At 27.4% G+C, this 5,585-nt stretch overlaps 1 protein-coding gene across 5 annotated transcripts in view; it reads right to left on the bottom strand.

Annotated features, from left to right (window-relative positions):
* The window catches only part of LOC106684431 (uncharacterized), a 284,598-nt gene that overhangs the window by 101,475 nt on the left and 177,538 nt on the right, over window positions 1–5,585 (bottom strand). For 3 of the 5 annotated variants that reach the window (XM_067052858.1, XM_067052856.1, XM_067052857.1), the window contains one exon: window positions 3,066–3,095. The exons of the other annotated variants lie outside the window; for them this stretch is intronic. The gene's annotated coding sequence lies outside the window, so the exon portion shown is untranslated. The remainder of the gene's footprint in view (window positions 1–3,065; window positions 3,096–5,585) is intronic. 5 annotated transcript variants of the gene reach the window in all.

The following is a 5,585-nucleotide window of genomic DNA, read 5'->3' as shown; positions in this document are numbered from 1 at the left end:
TTAAAAAAGATCAAGAGAAGATATCCAGAAGAACTTTTTGAATTTTCCTTTATTAATTTCTTTGCAAACTTATCTTTCCAATAGAATATTATTATGCTTATAATTCTTAATAATAAAAATGAAAACAAATAATAAAGAAAATAAATATTATATTATTATTACAATAATTTATTATGAAATTGTTAAATTTAGGTAAATATGGTGGATATCGATAGCAATTCTTCTAATATAATAAAAAAATATTAAGAGACTGTGTGAAGTAATTAACCTGAATAGACAGAAAATAGATTAAAAATGAAAAAGAAGAAGCATCGGAATCAACAGGTTGTTGATAAATTACACTCATAACAAAGACCGCATTTCCTTTTCTTTTTTATTCTTATCAATTCAACACTTCAGTGAATATGGCATTTTTTTTATAGAGCCTATTTTATCAAACGTATTAAATTTAAATTTAACAAAATTGAAATTGTTAAATTTAAATTTAATACGTTTTTAGACTAAAAACGTATTAAATTTAAATTGAAAGAGATATTAAGATAAATATTGAATAGGTGTAATAATATAATGATATATAAATGAGCTAGTAGTAAGAAACATTGAAAGGGTCATAAACCTCAGAGAGGAAGGATTAATTCACTATCTCCCGAGTAACGGAATTGCTATCGTTCAACACCGAAAGGCACCCGCTCCTAACCTCCGTACACCGTACTAAGAACACTGTCAGAAATATTTAGAAATGTAAATACTTGTATACTGGTATCTCATTCATATCAATATATTATTTAATGAGTTTTTCTTTGATGGCATTGCCTCGATTAAATTTATCATATCAGTGGGCATGTGATATCCCATGATTACCTCAATACGAACGATATCTACATCGTTTCTCTTTCTTATTATTCTAGATACCCCACCGCATTGCTGTGTGAGGAGGAGCATTATTAATTTATCATTATTATTTTTTTCCCTTGGTCGGTCCAAGACTCCAATTGAAGTCCTATACTGCCAACCTATTCTAACTGTGGAGGTGGGGCTCAGGTTTTCCAATTTGTAGGACTGCCACTTAGTGAAAAAAGTCAACGCCCCAGGCCGGTTTCGAACAGGTGGCGCCGCAGATATCAGATTGTCTTAAACGTTTCAACATGTTTATTTTCTTATTACGTCACTCCGACGTTTCTGCCATTCTGGCTGTTATGTAGATAAAGTGAGTGATAAGCTTATAATAGAAAGTGTAAATTGAATAATATTAGAAAAAGTAAATTAGTTAGATAAGAAATATGTTGACAGACTAAAATATAATTTGACAAAGGCAGAATATCCTGCAATTTTTTAACATCATCTACAATGTCGTTAAAAAGTTGGTATTCAAAATAAACTTATTTTAAGTTTAAATAAAATTAACTTAAATTTATTTTAAGTTTATTTTATCCTTATATAAGGATAACTATCCTTGAGAGGGTCCGGAATGGCCGAAACGTAGGAGTAGAGTAATAAGATAACAAACATGTTGAGACTGAATGGAGAGCTATTCTATTTAAATAGCTGTTATTTAAATGTTACTTAATAGTTTGGCGGATGACGTTTATTCTCAGAGTGGATAATTTAAAAAGTGTTCAAGTCAAAGCAATTATATGTTTACTACCATAAAATCGATGTTCCAGTAACAGTGACAGTGACAGCTCTCGTAGTCATTAACATGTGTAAACTATGGCATTTACTGTTGTGACATTACTGTCATACTATCACAAAGATAGTAATAGTAATTATTAGTTATATTACTATCTGCGCCTTGATAGTGAACTATCGCCCCTTATAATCTCATGGTACCAACTTTACCAACTTGTATGTTTCTTATTTGTTTTTATACATGATGAAAGTTGTTATTTGTTGTATTTAATCATGAGCTTTTATCATTTATTCATAAAGTTGAACTGTTAGAAAGGTCACTATGACAGTTTAAACAAGCACAATCATACTTTATCTCTGCAGTGATATTACTTGCACAACAGATATTTTGTATTAACAACTGAGCCCAAATTTACTAATCTAATTTTAGCTTTGGTAAAAGTTGAAGTTACAATCCACCAACTGTTATATTAGTAAATTTAATGATTTATGAAGGTATAATTTTTAATAATATAAACTTTAAATAATTTTGAATTTTTACTCCTCTACATGCTCTTCCGAGTGCTGGTGAGATCGAAAATAAGACACTAGTAATACGATGATTACAATTTTTTTTCTTAAACGTTTTAAGGATTACAAAATTTCTACTTACTTTTGTTTTAAATTACGAATTAAAAAAGCAATATTTCATTAGCAAGATTACTGTCTCATTTACAAATTATTCGCTTCGGAAATTGTACATGTAATTGTTTTAAAGCCTTCAAAAAGGAATTCATATCTTAGCTATTAAAAAAAAAGTTTAAAAATTATTTGTTAAAAACAAATAATTTCATAGTAAATGAGGAAAATGCAATTTAACACATTCATAAAATACCTCCTTTCTTTTTTGGCGATTAATGTATTTTGTCCATACTTAGATCTTTCTTCTTTGGCGATTAATGTATTTTGTTCATATATAGATCTAATATAGTTTCAGATTTTAATATTGACATCAACATGCCTATTAATTAATTTTTCTCCCATGCTTTTTATCGTATTACTAGGAGCAATCCTGCTAATTGTTATTAACTGAGTTACTTGGACGTAAAACATAGTATTTATTTTGGTATAATATGGTCTTACTAATTCTGATAGAAGTTTTTGGCATCATGGAATTTTTTAGGTATGATTTCACAAATTTATGAAAAGAACTATGAGAAAATTTGCAATTTTTAAATACAAATTATGTTTAACACGAGTAATGTTGATATTATGGTTGAATGCTGGTTGAACACTTTGTAATCAACCGACATTTTAACAATAGAAAAGTTTCCATTCTCTCAGTAACCATGTTTCACGAGCGAGTGCCTCAAACGTAATTAACAGATATGGATTTAAAAAAGAATAAATAAAAATATAAAATAATGTATACATAAACATACTTTATTTGTATTTACCTGAAAGCCAGTATCATTAAATTTGGTTACCTGTAACAAGACAAAAAAAAAATTATAATTCATATTAATTAATAGTTAGGATCAAATTTAAATATAATAACTAAAAAGGGAAGTATGATGCATAGCTGGGGTGATCAAAGGTGTGTCTATATATTTATAAATAAAATTGACCTTTCCCCTTAAAAATAGTATCTTCGTAGCTGTAACCTATAAAAATCTAGACATTCAACACATACAATATGCTTTATATTTACTACATATATCATGAAATATATTTATAATTAAATTTACTTTAGTAATTATATGGTACATATTTAATTAATAAGTATAATTAATTCTCACAGAATTTATGATGTTGGAGCTGAGAATTTATTATTTTAAATTCTAATATGAAACTGTATCTAAAATAGAAACATAGAACAATTAATAAATATTTCTTTTGTATTGAAAATTTGTTTAATCTGTAAATATGTCCCTGTAAATTTTCCTGGTCAAGCGCAAGAATGAGAATCCTGATTTCCGTTTTAAGGGAAAATAAGGATAATTTTTATAATGGCATAATTTTTATATTATGCTGATTTAACTTCACATAATTGCAGTGACTTTTTAAAAAAAAAATTTTAAGTATGTTTAAATAATATTCGTAAAATATATGAAAATAAAATGTTGAAATCTTAATTGTATGTATCTAAGTAGATATTTTCCTAATTATTACTACTCTTTAGTTTGTTTTTTTTGTAAATTTATTTATTCTCCTTATAAGGATGGGCGAAAGTTATAATATTGAGGTTACAGGAAGATAGTCCGGGTGGCGGTCAATAAAGGTTTCAAAATAGTACCAAAAAATATATTTATTGTTAACCAACTTTATATTTATTATATTTTATTTCTATATTTATAACTTTATTGTATTTATTTAGCACTTTGCAGGGCTTCGTCAGGCAAATAAGAAAAACAAAGATACAAACATTTTACAATTAACAGAACATTAAAAATTAAAAAGTTCTCAATATAGATCTAGACATATAAATTGTAGGAGATTACTCATTAAAACTAGTTTAAAATATTGTAGAGAGGTAGAAGTATAAGGTACAACAGATAAGAGGTGGTAGTTATGGTAAACGTTGGTTAACAATACATAGTTTTAGTTACTATTTTGAAACCTTCATTGACTATCTTCCTCCAATCTACTTCATACGGTCATCTATCTTCTTCCAATATAATATTAAGGATATATTTCAAGTATTAAATTACATAAATAAATTGAATAATGACTCACAATCTAAAATAAAAATAAAAATTATAAAAAGTGTATTTTTTTTTCTCTTAGAGCAAAACCTTTAATTATTTTTTTTTTTAATTACAGCACCTTCAACCTTCTAAACTCTTTGCCCCTTTTTGGTGTTTCAGACTTCATTATCCACTCTCAAAAACAACTCATATTTATTTCATATGATATTTATGTAGTTTGTTATATTATCCTTGCAGAGTAATTTTAAAGGATTATTTATAATGATGAATTAATAGTTGACCGTGAATACATATAAAAGAGGAGAAGATGGTGGGAGAGGATGGAAGGATGGAGAGGTAGATAAAGAACACAAATAAGTAAAAACTTATTTTATTTTTTTTAAATCATTTATTTATTGTTATTTACAACTGTATAACATATATACAACAAGTAAATTTGCTGTAGGTGAGATAGTGACATGATGCAATGATGCAAACATGTGGAGAATCTAGCCATTGATAGAACTGCAATAACGTTTCTAGAGAAGATCTCGAGGCCATCTTCTTTTCAGACGCCTAGAAGGATTATTAGGCAATAATAAGGAGAAGCCAGGTTCGGAACAAGTGGATTTGGGTGGTTGGGGAGTTTTCCATGGAAGGAATGGTATCTGGTTTTGGCCAAATCGGCAAAAACCTATTTATGAGTGCCGACGTTTCGTCCAGAATTTCAAGTTTTCATCAAGGAAAAGAATAAAAAACAAGATAACAATAAATGAATGAAACGATATACAGAATGATTAGAAAATCACTAAAATTATAGATACCTAAATCGTGTTGAAAGAAATATCTAGTCTAAGTATTTTAAGATAAAGGTAGTATGAGAAAATAATATTAAAATTAAGTAAGAGGAAAGAACAAATAATAAAATACATATGAAAATATTGTTAGTAAATATATACACAAAATGAAAATTATTTAAAATAAAGTGAAGAAAAAGTGGGAAATATAACGTACAAATAGGTAATTAATTTAATTAGTCTTTCAACACTATTTAAGTATATATAATTTTTGTTGTCTTATTTTCTAATCATTCTTTATATCCTTTTATTCATTGGTTGTTATCTAGTTTTTTGTCTTAGCTCTGTTGAAGGCTTGAAATTCTGGCCGAAACGTTGGCACTAGTAAATAAGTTTTCTCTTGTTTGAGTTCTTCACCAACCACACTCTCAACCATCTTCTCCTCTTTTATAGCATTATTTATATTTTTTCTTAATCATAAAAATAATATTAT

The sequence above is a fragment of the Halyomorpha halys genome, unplaced genomic scaffold (assembly GCF_000696795.3).
Source record: "Halyomorpha halys isolate HHAL.00 unplaced genomic scaffold, Hhal_1.1 Scaffold29.1, whole genome shotgun sequence".
Lineage (NCBI taxonomy): Eukaryota > Metazoa > Arthropoda > Insecta > Hemiptera > Pentatomidae > Halyomorpha > Halyomorpha halys.
This window is presented reverse-complemented; position numbering and strand designations above follow the sequence as displayed.